The sequence below is a fragment of the Oryctolagus cuniculus genome, chromosome 18, assembly GCF_964237555.1.
Source record: "Oryctolagus cuniculus chromosome 18, mOryCun1.1, whole genome shotgun sequence".
Taxonomy (NCBI): Eukaryota; Metazoa; Chordata; class Mammalia; order Lagomorpha; family Leporidae; genus Oryctolagus; species Oryctolagus cuniculus.
The window spans coordinates 18626084-18641357 of NC_091449.1; positions in this window are offsets into that span (position 1 = coordinate 18626084).

Sequence of the window (15274 nt, forward strand, 5' to 3'; positions counted from 1 at the left end):
AATAATCTTAAAAAAAAAAAAGCAGGGGCACCAGTTTGAGTCCCCACTAATCCATGTCCGATCCAGCTCGCTGCTATGGCCTGGGAAAGCAGTAGAAGATGGCCCAAGTCCTTGGGCCCCTGCACCCATGTGAAAGACCTGGCTCCTTGCTTCAGATTGGCGCAGCTCCAGCTGTTTCAGCCAACTGGGGAGTAAGCCAGCGGATGGAAGACCTCTCTCTCTCTCTGCCTCTCCTTCTCTCTCTGTGTAACTCTGACTTTCATATAAATAAATAAATCTTTTTTAAAAAAAAAAGGCAGGAAGAAGTGTTGAGAAGGGGATACCAAATAACAATGTGAAAGTATTTTCTTAGATTGACAGAATTAGACCAAGCTGAGACATTTGGTTCAGTGTATATTTACAAAGATGAAATAATTCGCCAACTCTTACTCCCATTCTTAAGATGACTTTTAGGCCAGTTATGGAACTCCGTCAGATTCCCAGCTCGGTGGCAGAGACCCAACGACTTGGGCCATCACCTACTGCCTCCCACAGTGTACATTAGCAAGAAGCTAGAATTGGAAGTGGAGCTGGTACTAGAACTCAGGTGCTCTGATACAGGGTGTAGACATTGCCAAGTGGTATCTTACCGCTTCGCCAAATATCCATCCCAATTTTTTTTACCCACTTTGTTGAGCTATGACTGACATACAAAAAGCTGTACATATTTAATTAATATAATTTGAAGAGTTTAGGAACCCATGAATCTGATATTTTCCTTCCTTTTTGGCACAAGATATCTGAACTTTACCTGTACCTTCTCTGTCTCACTCTAGACATTGTTTCAAGGATTCCCTCATTCATATTAGTGGATTGACAATGATTGCCCTTTAACATCCTGATTTAACTTATTTTGTCCAGTGATTTTGTTTGTTGCTTGTTATCAGCCAATTCCTTCTGTATATCAATGGGTTATAGTTTTGTGCTGATTAACATGGGTTGGGCCCACTCTTGAAGAATGTATTAATGTGTACTGCTTGTAACAAACTATGCTTGTAATAAACTATCATAGACTTAGTAGCTTAAAACCACCCTCAATTGTAGTTCTATAGAGTAGAAGTCCAGTGCAGCATAGCCAAGTCAAGATATCAACTACAGCTGGCATTGTGGCGTACATGTTGAGCTGCTGCTTGTTATACAAGCATCCCATATTGGAGCTTCAAGTCCCAGCTGCTCACTTCTGATTCAGTTCCATTAATGTGCATAGGAAGGCAGCAGAGAGTGGCCCAATTGCTTGGGACCCTGCTACCCATGTGGGAAACCCAGCTGGAGTCACTAGCTCCTGTCTTTGGCCTGGCCCAGACCTGGCTGTAGCAGCCATTTAGGGAGTGAACCAGTGGATAGAAGATCTGTGTTCCTCCCCTTCTGCCTGTCACTCTGCCTTTCAAATAAGTTAATTAAGTAAATATGTGGAGAAAAAACTGATATCAACCATAGCTGCTGTTCTTTGGGGCTCAGGGTCCTCTTCTGAGCTCACCGGTTACTGGCAGAATTTATCTCTGTCTGGCAGGAGCCATCCTTCTCACGCTGTGACTATCCTGACTTCCCTTCTGCTACATCTCTCTGACTTCTTGCACCCCCAGCAAGGAAAAAGCTCTGCTTTGAGGGCCCATCTGGAGTGATCCAGTCCCTATCATAAATCAACTGATAAGTATTTCTTTGCCATGTGATACAACATATTCACTGGCTTAGCAAGTGGGCAAAGGGCATGAGAGCCAAAATAATGTCTAGTACAGGGAGTTTGGGAGAAATAAATGAAGAATATATTGCTATTTATATACTGAAAGCCAGTGGGAAAGCAAAGAAATGAAGTAATAGGAACAGAAAATAAAGAAATGAATGTTCTTAGACAAAGCCAGCAGCTTACAACATTCTTGGTGCAATGACATTTTACCTTAAACATGTATAGGACAAGAAAGATCTGGTCTGCAAAGAACCCATGCCAAAGGCTTTCTGGGAAATGACACCACCTACACAAAAGATGAGAAAGCTTGTGATACATTCTAGGTGTTGAAAGGGGAAGTGATGTGAATAGGAACCAAGATAAATGTGGCTTGGCATGAGGCCTGATAGGTAAGCAAGGACCACATTATTTATGAAAAGTTAGATGGATTTTAATTTAAGTACAAAGAGAAATGTGGAGGAGGGGATGAAGGGATGAAATACAGGTTACACAAGTGAGAATTTCATCTGTGTCAGAAGCATTTGTTACAGATGTTAAAAATTTGATGCACAGGTAGACCTGTAGACTAATGGAACAGAATAGAAACCCCAGACATGAATCCACGTATCTGTATCTACAACAAACTCATCTTTGGCAAACTAGCTAAAATCATTCCCTGTATAAAGGATAGTCTCTTCAATAAGTGGTGTTGGGAAAACTGGATTTCCACATGCAGAAGTTTGAAACAAGATCCCTACCTTAAACTACATACAAAATTCAACTCAATGGATCCAGGATCTAAACTTAAGACCTGAAGCCATTAAATTACTAGAGGAAGACGTAGGTGAACTGCTCTAAGACATTGGCCTAGGCAAAGACTTCTTGGATAAGACTCCAGAAACGCAGGCCGTGAAAACAAAAATTGACAAATGGGATTGCATCAAGCTAAAAAGCTTCTGCACAGCAAAGGAAACAAATAACAAAGTGAAGAGGCAACTGACAGAATGGGAGAAAATATTTGCAAACTATGCATTCAATAAAGGATTAAAAACATACGGATGACATAAGGAGCTCAAGAAGCTCAACAACAACAAAACAACCTGCTAAGAAATGGGCAAAGGATATGAGCAGGCATTTTTCAAAGGATAAAATGCAGATAGCAACAGACAAGTGACAAAATGCTCAGGATCTCTAGCCATCTAGGAAATGCAAATCAAAACCACAATGAAGTTTCACCTCACCCCAGTTAGAATGTCTTACATAGAGAAATTAACAAACAATAAGTGATGGTGAGGATGTAGAGAAAAAGGTACCCTAATACATTGATGGGAATGCCAGTTAAACGGTATGGAGATTCCTCAGAAAATAAAAATAAATCTTCCATATGACCCAGCTATTTCACTCTTTGGAATATATCCAAAAGAAATGAAATCAGCATATGAAAGAATTGCCTGCACTCTTGTGTTAATAGCAGTTCAACTCACAATAGCTAACATTTGGAATCAACCTAGATGTCCATCAGCTGATGGGCAGACATATCCACCCATACACACACACACGCACACACACACACATATACCTATATACCAAATGTATATATACATGATGAAATATTACTTAGTATTAAAAAAATGAAATATATCTACAACAGAATGAATACAACTGGAAATCAGTGTGCTAAGTGAAATAAGCCAAACCCAAAAGATAAATATCACAGATTTTTTTCTTATTTGTGATAGTTAATATAATAGTATAAAAATTATGTGGATGTCATATAATTTGGCAATAAGTTATAAATATTGTTTCACTTAATCATACCATGTGAATGACAATATACTCTTCTTTCCCACATTAAAAGAAAGATAGGACTCTTAGGGGTGCTAGTAATGTTTTTTTCTTGGGTGTTGGCTAGGAGTGTGATCAGAGAACAAAGAACTCATCTGTAAACTTACATGCATTTCTTGGTATGTTTATTATATTTCAGTAAAATGCTTTTTTAAAAAAAATAGATGCACAGGAACATTCATTCGCTGTGTATTCTGGTTCAGGGGGTCTGGAGGGTGCTTGAATGTCAATGTTTTAATTAGCTCTTCAAATAAAGTGACACCTGTTTCACTAATAACCAGCCTTAGTTTATATAAACTCTCATTAATCTCTTCATTCCTCCTTTTTTGACTATCACAACTATATTTTAGTATTATGGTATTTTGTCTTTTTTCTTCCATAGGAATCTATTTTTTCTACATAGGAAAACAAAAAAAAATTTTAATTTGCTTTCAGATTTGCAATTGAAATGTGAGATAACCAATTATGACGAAATGTCCACTTATAAAAAATGTACATCTTTTGCTGTACATCAGAGTATTCTTAACAGAGAGAGACCATTTGGATACAGGGATGTGGGAAGACTTTTTGTCAAGGCTCAGCATTTGTTCAACATGGCAGAACACATACCCAGGAAAAACAGGAAGAATGTGGGAGGGACTTTAGTAGTGAACATCAATGTGTCATACATCAGAAGTGGTATCTGGGTGAGAAACCATGTAAATGGAAGGCATGTGGGAAGGGCTTTAGTGCTTCTTCATATCTTGTTCAACATCAGAGAACTCACACTGTTAAGAAATTATGAATGTAAAGAATGTGGGAAGGCCTTTAGTCAAGGCTCAGCCTGTGTTAAACATGGGAGAAGGCATGCTGGTGAGAAACCACATGAACATAAGGGATGTTGGAAGGCCTTTCTCAGCAGCCATCAACGTATTGTACATCAAGAGTACTCATACTGGTAAGAAGCCACCTGTGTGTAGAAAATGTGGAAAAGCTTTGTAGTAGCTCATACTTTGTTCAACACCAAAGGATCCATATTGGTGAGAAACCCTATGAATGTGAGGAATGTGGGAAAGCTCTTATAGCCTAGGGGAGACTTATTCAGCATCAGAATACTCACACTAGTGAAAACAGTTTGGGTGTAAGGAATGCTCAAAGGCCTTTAGTACCTTTTCATATGGTGTTCAACATGAGAGAATTCACTCTGGTGAGAAGCCCTGTGAGTGTGAGGGATGTGGAAAGGCCTTTTCTGTGTCTGGACAACTTACTTACCGAAGTATCCATACTGGTGAGAAGCCATGTGAAGAGAATGTGGAAAAGCTTTTTGTGGTAGCTCATACCCTGTTCAACACCAAAGGATCCGTAATGGTGAGAAACCCTATGAATGTGAGGAATGTGGGAAAGCCATTAGCTGTTCTCCATACCTTGTACAACACAAAAGACTTCGTACTGGTGAGAAACCCTATGAGGGTAAGGAATGTGGCAAGGCCTTCAGCACTGGTGCATAGCTTGTTCAGCATCTGAGAATTCACACTAGAGAGAAACTATATGCAGGAGAGGAATGTGGAAAGACTTTCAGTCGTGGGAATGTGGAGTCTTTCATGTGCGGCTCATTGTTCAGCATCTGAGAACTCATGCTGGTAAGAAAAACTCAAAATGCAAAAATTGTTGGTAGATTTCCAGAGATATTTTCATTTTTCTGATACAGATGCCCCTTGACTTGCAGTGGGATTCTATCAGTATAAACCCATCATGTGTTGAAAATGTCAGACATTGAAAATGCACTTAATACAACACACATAACCTGCTGAATATCATAACTTAGCCTAGTCTGTCTGAAGCATATTCAGAACATTTATAGTAGGCTACACCTGGGAAAAGTTATCTAACACAAAGTCCATTTTATAATAAAATATTGAATATCTCATGTAATTTACCAAAAAGAGTAAAGTTTACAGTGCGGTTTCTACTGAATACATTATCAGTTCACATAATCATAAAGCCAAAGAATCAAAACTTAAACCATTGTAAGTTAGGGCCTGTCTGAATTAGAGAATTTATAATGTAATTCAGAAAATAAGGCTTCATTTGTCATTCTTGTGTTTAAAGTATTAGAATAATCATACCAGTGAACTTTTTGGGAAAGATAATAAACATTATTTAATGTTCACAATGTTGAAAGCATGAAGTTTTATACTTAGATATCAACAGGGGACCAGCATAGTTAACAAACAGGAGAGCCAGTGTGCTTACCACTATGGGGTATTGTTTTCAAAATGATGATTAATAGAACGTGCATTCTTTGCTCAGTAATCTTAGTTTCATTATTTTTTCTACCTGTTAGCGAAACTTTGATCGTAAAGCCCTACAGATGTAGTTAGTCTAGCAATGCCTCCCTTTGTCCAGTTTAGAACTGTAGGTGAATCTTTCTGATAAAATTTTGTAGAAGGAAAGGAACAGGAGAGGATATTCATGTGGAAATTACCTCTTACACTGAATCAAGTTTTTGAAAGATGCTCACTTTTAATGTGTGTGAAAATGTCAACAGCCTGTGATCTACACTGTCCGAAGTTAAATAGAAATTGGAAGTCAGTAATACAGTAGCAAAGCCAACTATTCCTTTAAACATTCCTTTCTTGACTTTTTTCCTATGAACATTTCAACATAGAGGAAAGTGGAAAGGAGAGCAAAATTGCCACCATCTTTGATAACATTTTACCTGATTCATTTTTATCTCTGTTGCTTTATGAAGAGAGATGTCGCCCTCTGCTCTTGAAAGCACAGCAGTCTCCTTGTGGGGATTCTACCCTCACGACTTCATCTAAACCTAATCATCCCCCAAGTGTCTCACCTTCAAATGGCATCACGTTGAGGATTGGGGCTTCAGCGTATGCATCTGGAGGAGACATACTCAGTCTGTAACATTCTTCCTTCAATAGCATTCTTCCCAAAATTAGCCAAGACTTTCTGGAGAAATGACTACTTCCAGGAATGGACAGAGGTGATTACAGGTGATTGTGGAACAGCTTGGGACAGAGAGCAATGATTCTTTAAAAAAATTAGGATCTTTTCAAAGACACAAAATAGCTAGAGATTCCCATGGGCATGGGTTGTGATGGTCTGAGTATGAAATGCAGGGTCTTAGTCCACCCGTACAGGATGGACTGGGTCCGAGGAAATGTAAGTGAGCCACTCACCTGTTCCCCAGCCTCCTGATCCTGGAGACAATCAGACGCAGCTGGGAGCCAAGTCTAGCAAGAACTCGTTTATTTCACACGTAACAGAGCCTTTTATAGCACAAAACTGCAGAGTCACTGGGGCAGGGCTAAGGACCAACCAATCACTTAAACGGTCATTTTACGGGGCGATTTCTATAGGACTAGCCATATGTCTATACACTTGTTACTGGTTTTGTTACCTCCCCTGATGTTGCATGGCCAATTAGCTTTGGTGGTAAACATGGATTTCACCCACCTTGCTTCCTCTGGGCACCATCTTTGAATTGCTTCGTGTAACTAATTTCCCCACATGAAAATTGTGATTTTTTAGTACAGGGCTCAGAAAACTAAAATATAGATTAAAAAAAAAAAAGACAAAAGCAGACCAGTCAAGAGAAAATCATAGCAATAGTTTGTTTGGGATATTCAAGGAATTTTACTTGTTGTCTTTCCAAAGGACCAAAGATAACATGTGCTTGCAAGAGTGATGAGAAAGCCCAAACTTTAGCAAAAAAAAAAAAAAAAAAAAAAAGGCGAATAGCTAAAACAACACCTGAACACCTGGTGAAGTCTTACCTTCACCACAATCATGCTTCTGCTCATCCCAAGAATGAATAGACATTAAAAATCAGTTTAATACACAGTCTCTTCGCTGACCTCAACAGGATAAAGCTAGAAAAAAAAAAGAGCAGGCTGGCGCTGCGGCTCACTAGGCTAATCCTCTGCCTGCAGTGCCAGCACCCTAGGCTCTAGTCCTGGTTGAGGTGCTGGGTTCTAGTCCCGGTTGCTCTTCCAATCCAGCTCTCTGCTGTGGCCCAGGAGTGCAGTGGAGGGTGGCCCAGGTCCTTGGGCCCTGCACCTGCATGGAAGACCAGGAGGAAGCACCCGGCTCCTGGCTTTGGATCGGCACAGCACTGGCCGTAGCGGCCATTTGGTGAGTGAAGCAACAGAAGGAAGACCTTTCTCTCTGTCTCTCTGTAACTCTGCCTGTCAGAAAGAAAGAAAGAAAGAAAGAGAGAAAGAGAGAGAGAAAGAAAGAGAGAAAGAGAAAGAGAGAAAGAAAGAAAAAAGAAAAGGAAAAGAAAGAAAGAAAAAGAAAAAAAGCAAAGGGAAAACTGGAAAACTCATAACTTTGTAAAAATTAAATAACATAATCAGTATATCAAAGAAAAACATCACAAAAGAAGCCATAAAATAGAGGTAAAATGAAAATACAACCTACCAAAATGTACGGGATGTGGTCAAAGCAGTCCTAAAAGGCAATTTTACAGATATCAAGCTTGTATTAAGCAAGAAGAAAGACCTCAGATCAGAAATCTCACTCTGGGGCTGTTTGACATGGTAGTTAGGATCATGCTTGGGGCACCCACATCCCGTTTTTGTGCACCTGGGTCGGGTTCCAGCCCCTCTCCTGATTCAACAGTCTGCTAATGCATAGCCCAGGAGGCAGCTGGTGATGGCTCACGTACTTGGGGACCTGCCCTCCACGTGGGAGGCCTGGAAGGAACTCCCAGCTCCCAGCTCTGACCTGACTCAGCTCTGCTTGTTGCGGGTATTTGGGGAATAAATCAGCAGACGGGCACTCTTGCTCTCTTTCTCTATTTTTCAAATAATTTTTTAAAAAGTTGTATCTAACTTTACAACTTAAAGAACTAGTAAAAGAAAAACAAACTGAAACCCAAAACTAGGGCAGGCATTTAGCTTGGCAGCTGAGATACCATTTGGGCTGCCTGCATCCCATACTGGAGTACCTGATCTGCGTCTCAGTTCCACTTCTGATCCGGCTTCCTGCTAATGCACACCCTGGGAGGCAGCCAGGGATGGTTCAACTAGTTGAGTCCCTGATATTCACGAGAGAGACATGGATTGAGCTCCCAAATGCTGGTGTTAGCCTGCCCCAGGCCTGGCTGTTGCAGTCATTTGGGGAGTGAACAAGTAGATTGAAGATCTCTATCTCTTTTTCAAATAAAATTAAAAAAAAAAAAAAACCAAGCCAAAGCTAGTAGGAGGAAGGGAGGAATAAAGACATTAGAGATACCTAGAGAACAGAAAAACAACATAGAGTCAGCAAAACCAAAGTCAGTGGTTCAAAAAGATGAACAATTATAACCAAACTTAAGCTATTTTTACCAAAGAGAGAAAACCAAATTACTGAAACAATTAGAAACAAGAGCAGGGACTATTATTGATTTTACAGAAATAAAAACCATTAAAGAGGGGCCAGCATTGTGTTGTAGCAGGTAAAGTCACTGCACCTGGGAAAAGCAGCAGAAGTCGGAGCAACGGCTGAAGGCCTTCCCACATTCACTGCCCCCAAAAGGGCTGTTCGGGGAGAGTTTCCCACAATCATTGCCCTGGGAAGGCCCTTCTCCAGCGTGAACTCTCCGGTGTTTAATCAGGCTGGGGTTGCCGGCAAAGGGTTTCCCAGGAGACTCACACTCACAGCATCCGTCGGGTTTTACTCTGTTATGAACACTCTGGTGTTGAATGAGATGAGTGGCATGGCTAAAACTCTCTGCACATGTAAGATCTTTCGTCTGATTCTCTGATGCCCAGCAGGTGTGAATCTGCACCCAGAATCACGGCACTCGTTATGCCCTGTGCAGTGTGCAAATCTCCCCGGCTTCAGTGCTCTTGTCCACACCAGGCGTGAAAGTCTCCCGTGGCCCCCAAGGCCTTCCCACCCTCCCCACCCTCCCTACGCGTGCAAAGCTTCTCTGATGTGTTCCCTCTGTAGGTTCCCACCGGCCAGGCCTCGTCTCCTCCCTTCCAAGGGCTTGCTCACCTGCTGCTGCACCTGCTGCTGTGGCAGTTTTACACTGAACTCAGATCCGCTCCCAGATGCTTCAACACACACACGGTTTGTGCCCAGGATATGAGGCCTGATGTGCAGCCAAGTGTGAAATGTCTTTCACACACACGTCACAGGGGTAGGTTTCCTGGGTGGACACAGCTGCCTTGGGATTCCTGTCCTGTGACACTCCTTCTACAGAGACACTTGGCTGAGAAGGTAACTCCTCACCCTCTGATCCACAGTGACGACCTGAAAGCAGAGAAATGCCGGCCAAGTTCACGTAAACTCTGATAACAGCAAACGGCCCCATCGCATGTGCCCACCTGACCCAGGGATGACTTCACGGGATTGTTGGAAACATACGAAACCTTGGGCAATGGTAAGGAGTGGTCCACGTGGCAGTGCTGGCCTGGTCGGATCACAAACTGGGAAAGCCCAAGAACACAAGGATGGGGTTCAGTGCTGGGTGGTGAGACAGGATCTCCAGCTCATGTCCCTACCGAGACCTTTAAGCGGGGCCTTTGCCTACAGCAGGAGTGTCCAGACCCATGAAAATCTTGTTGTAGCCGAGCTCTATACCAGAACTTCTAGGCAACGTGTGCGTCTGATGACACCTGCAGCGTAGGCCGCCGTGGGCAAGTGCCACAGCAGAAGCTGTGGAGTCGGCCTGAGGCCACGAGGGTGGAGCACGGGCAGAGATGACCATGGGCAAGGCGTCACGGTGAGAGGGGCACACTTGGCGTTCTCTGGGTGGTCCTGAGCCGGAAGCTGGCCATTATGAATCACAAGACTCCCACCTTTGTCGAGACAGAAAATGCAGTGACTGTCTCAGGTGACGATCACGACTTTCACAGGGACGCGCACCCTTGCACCATTGGGCTCTTTTGTTTTATTTTATTTCATCTTCTTCAAAAATCAATGCAATTTATTTTTAATTTCTAATTGACAACATCACGTGAAGGGATCATGTACAACATGGTTTTGCAATACGTGCGGGTTGTGGAATGGCTAAAGCGATCTAGTTCATATATGTCTTATCTCACATAGTTACGGTCTTTGTGGTCAGAACACCTACAATCTACTTTCTTGACATGCTCCAAGAACACAGTGTGCTGTTGTTATCTATGGAAAACAGAGTTCTTCAAGTCCTTCACCTGCCTAACTGAAATTCTGGAGCCTTTGATCAGTACTTCCTCTCTCCGCCCGCTTCCCACCGCGGCCCCTGCACCTGCCCGGCCACCGTTCTGCACCCTGCCCCTGCCCGGCCAGCGTTTGCAGATTCTACCTGTTGTGGATGACAGCCCTTTATCAAATGTCTTTTGCAAATATTTCTTTATGCTCTGAGGCTTGACTTCTTATCCTGTTGACGGTGTCTTTGGCAAAGTGGAAGTTTTTCATTTTAATGGAGTCCAATTTAGTAATTGTTTCTTTCTTGGATCATGCCTTTGTGTTACTGGTAAAAAGTCCTAACCAAACCCAAGGCCATCTAGATTTTTTCCTGTGCTATCTTCTGAGAGTTCTATAGATTTGCATTTTACATTTAGGTTTATAATGCACTGAGATAGTATTTTTTAAAAGATTTACTTATTTATTTGAGAGGCAGAGTTACAGACAGAGAGAGGGAGAAAGAGAGAGAGCGCGCACGAGCGATCTTCATCCACTGGTTCACTCCCCAAATGGCTGAAACAGCTGAAGCTGGGCCGATCTGAAGCCAGGAGCCAGGCGCTTCTTCTAGCTCTCCCACGTGGGTGCAGGGGCCCAAGCACTCGGGCCATCCTGTGCTGCTTTCCCAGGCCATTAGCAGGGAGCTGGATGGGAAGAGGAGCAGCCAGGACACAAACCCGTGCCTATATGGGATGCTGGCGCTGCAGGCAGGTGGAGGCTTAACCTACTATGCCACAGCGCCAGGCCCTCAGCTAATTTTTGTGAAGAGTGTAAGGTCTGTGTCCAGAGTATTTTGGTATTTTTTGTCCTGTGGCTGTCCAGTAACTCCATCATTTCTTGAAAAGATGCTGCTTTCTCCATCAGCCTGCCTCTGCTCATTTGTCAAAAATTAGTTGACTGCAGACACATCCATGAAGGATCAGAGTGTTCTTGTCACTGGGTACAGGGCCGTCTAAGGATGGCAGATTCTCACCATGCACAGTTTCACTCTCCCTGATTCTAGCCACTCTTAGAAAACACTCTGCTATGTTCTGTTTCAAGGCTAAGTCCTTGGCTTCCCCTCTCCCCCATGCAAGCAGCCGGGGCCGAGCAAGCCAGTCAGAGAGAGGCTCATCTCTGCACCTGCAGCCTCTCCCGAGGGCCCAGCTGCAACGCCGTGGCAAGCTCGGCGCCTGGCTGAGCAGTCTGGGACTGTATCAGAGCCACCCGCAGATGCGCTGTCCTGCCGCATCTTCCGGGAAATCAGCCCCCTTCTCTGCACCACTAACCCAGACGTCCTCAGCAAGCAGGCGGTCGGTCCTGCTTCAGGCTGCTGATCTGCTGTGGTCCTCGTCTATTAACAGATTAAACTGCCTCGCTCCTTCACCCCCAGACCTTGCCCTCGTTATATTTTTTTAAGATTTATTTATTTTTATTTGAAAATCAGTTAGAGAGAGGCAGAGGGGGAGGGGTGATATTCCATTCACTGGTTCACTCCCCAAATGGCCAGGTCACCACCATGCGCTCTTGAGTTTGTCCTTGAGTTAGGGGAGGAAGAGAAGTGGCAGAGTTAAGGTTTTGAACCACAGTGGAAAATAATGTGAGGACGAGGAAGCAGAGGACTCCCAGGAGAGGCAAGGTGAGAGGACGAGAAGTAGCGTTTCTCGCAGGAGAGGGGTTTAGACAGCGCGGGGGACGACCTTGAACCCAGCCTGCCGCTGCCTCCACAGCTCTCCAGCAAGGAACTTCAGGGTCAGCCCCTGGAGTGGGACTGGGACGGCCGTGGGCACTCTGGCCCCGCTGCATTTGTGAGACCGGAAGTCTGAAGGTGTCTCCGCTCGTGAAGGGATGGGGCAGGAAAAGGAAGAGTTTGCGAGCCCCAGGATAAGGGTGGAGCCAAAGGCATCCCGGAAATGAATTCCACCGCAGGGGAGGTGAAGGAGTAACCTCTGCTGAGTCAGCCCGTCCGGTGCTTCCTGCTGCAGTTGAGAAACGACCCACCATCCTGCCTGTAGTGAGCCGCTCCGACGCCTTTGAGAAAGATGGGAAAATACTCCTCATCTCCAGGGACTGGGGATTGATGCAGCAATGGATCGGTACAAATAAACCTACTAAAGCAATGTGTGTGTGTCGGGGACAGGAGGCAGAAGCTGGCCAAGATGCCTGGAGCCCTTGGTGGAGTGCCTGGGCGCCACGCCCTCCTCTGACTCCTGTGGCTCCAGCTTCCCATCAACGCAGAACTGGAAGGCAGCAGTGACGACTCAAGTGGTGGTGTTCCTGCCACCCGTGTGAGAGGCCTGAATTGAATTCCTGGCTCCCAGCTTCAGCCCCAGACTAGCCGCAGCCATTGTCGGCATCTGAGAAGTGAATCAGCAGATGGGTGGTATCTGTCCATCTATCCATCATCTACCAATCTATCCATCTATCTACCTATCTATCCATCTACCTATCTATCCATCTATCTACCTATCATCTATCCAAGGCCCCTTTTGTCGGAGACCACACATTGCCTCCAGTTTTGAAGAGCGTTGTGCCGGTTGAGGGAGAAGCATCTTCGAAATCACTGCTTCCCAAATGCGTCCTGTGCCCATCTCCCTTGACCCCAAAGTGTGTCAGGAATGGGAACAAATCTGTCCCAAGCATGAGGACTATCAGTGACCTGGGGGGCCGTGAGAGGCCAGGGAAGCTTGGGTGACTTCCCAGAGCCGTCAGAGAGAGCACGGATGGGTGGGTGAGGGAAGCGGCTGGGGCTTCACAGGTTAGTCCTTTGCCCGAGTGTTAATACCTAAACTGGAAATGAAATCCCCGCCCTGTAGACTGAAAGACAGGGAAGCATAACCAAGAAAAGCTATGTTGGGTATTGCGGGGTTTGAGACGCATGAAAAGGGTTTTGAAAGGATGAATTGTATGGTGAATTATCTAACCCCCCATGGTGATCGTTTGTGTACCCCGTAGAATATAGTGGGTAGCAGGAGGTGAATCCCGGAGTTGGGAAAGCAGGCACAGGAAGTCATTGGTGCTCCTGTAGTTACTGTTTTTAATTCCTTCCAAGCCAGACACATGAGACCAGACCTCATCCCACTCCCTGGGATGCCCACATGCCGTGTCATAATGCCTGGTTCAAGTGCTGGCTACTCCACTTCTGATTTAGCTCCCTACTGATGCACCTGGATGCAGCAGATCATGTGGGAGACCTGGCTGGAGTCCCAAGATCCTAGCTTCAGACTGGCCCAGACCCAGCTGTTGTGGGCCTTTAGGGAGGGAACCAGTGGATAGAAGATCTCTCTCTCCCTTTCAAATAAAATAAATCATTTTTTTTAAAGTGGACATTCTTTGGGGATGATGCTGTGGAAGATGGCTCAAGTCCTTGGGCCCCTGCACCCAGGTGGGAGACCAGGAAGAAGCTCCTGGCTCCTGGCTTTGGACTGGCCCAGCCCCAGCCTTCACGGCCATTTGAGGATTGAACCAGTAGATGAAGACCTCTCTCTCTCTGTTTCTCTGTCTCTCTCTCTCTCCCTATTTCTATAACTCCGCCTTTCAAATAATTACGTAAATCTTAAACTAACTAAACAGATGTTGTCACCTTCAGAGCCGTCACTGTTAAAGCTGTCTGTTCCATTCTGGCTCATGCCTCAATTTTTGGTTTCAAGGTGAGGGGACACAGCTCAGTCCCAGTTGCCATCCATAGATCGGATTATTTTTGCACATCCATGGCACAGCTGGTCAGTCACTATCTAGCCGAAACCAGCTCAGGCCAGCTTGGTGGTGAAACCTCTGAAAACAACTTAAACAGTGGTTTACAGGTGGGCATTTTGCATAGCAATCAAGACACCCAGCTCCACTTCTGATTCCAGCCAATTCCAACTTCCCGCTAATGAACTCTGTGAGACAGCAGGGCCTGGTGAGCAGCTGGGTCTGCTCCACCCCCTTGAACGACCCAGGTCAGTTTCAGGCTCCTGGCTTGGCCCAGCCCTTGCATCTGGGGGGTAAGCCAGCCAACACATGGAAGATTTCGCTTTCTGTCTATCCCGGTCTCTCTGTCTTTCAAAATAAAATGAAAATAAATTTAAAAAAATTAATGTGAGATTTTATTTAAAAAGACAATTGCAGGGGCTGGCGCTGTGGCATAGCAGGTAAAGCCGCTGCCTGCAGTGCTGGCATCCCATACGGGTGCCAGTTCAAGTCCTGGCTGCTCCTCTTTCGATCTAGCTCTCTGCTGTGGCCTGAGAAAACGGTAGAAAATGACCCAAGTCCTTGGGCCCCTGCACCCACGTGGAGACCTGGAAGGAGCTCCTGGATCCTGGCTTTCAACCAGCCCAGCTCTGGCCGTTGTGGCTAGTTAGGGAGTGAACCAGTGGATGGAAGACTTCTCTCTTTCTGCCTCTGCCTCTCTGTAACTCTGCCTTTCAAATAAATAAATAAATAATTTTTAAAAGATTTTATTTATTTATTTGAGAGGTAGAGTTACAGACAGTGAGAGGGAGAGACAGAGAGAAAGGTCTTCCTTCTGTTGGTTCACTCCCCAAATGGCTGTTATGGCCAGCACTGGGCTGGTTGAAAGCCAGGAGCCAGGAGCTTCTTCCAGGTCTCCAC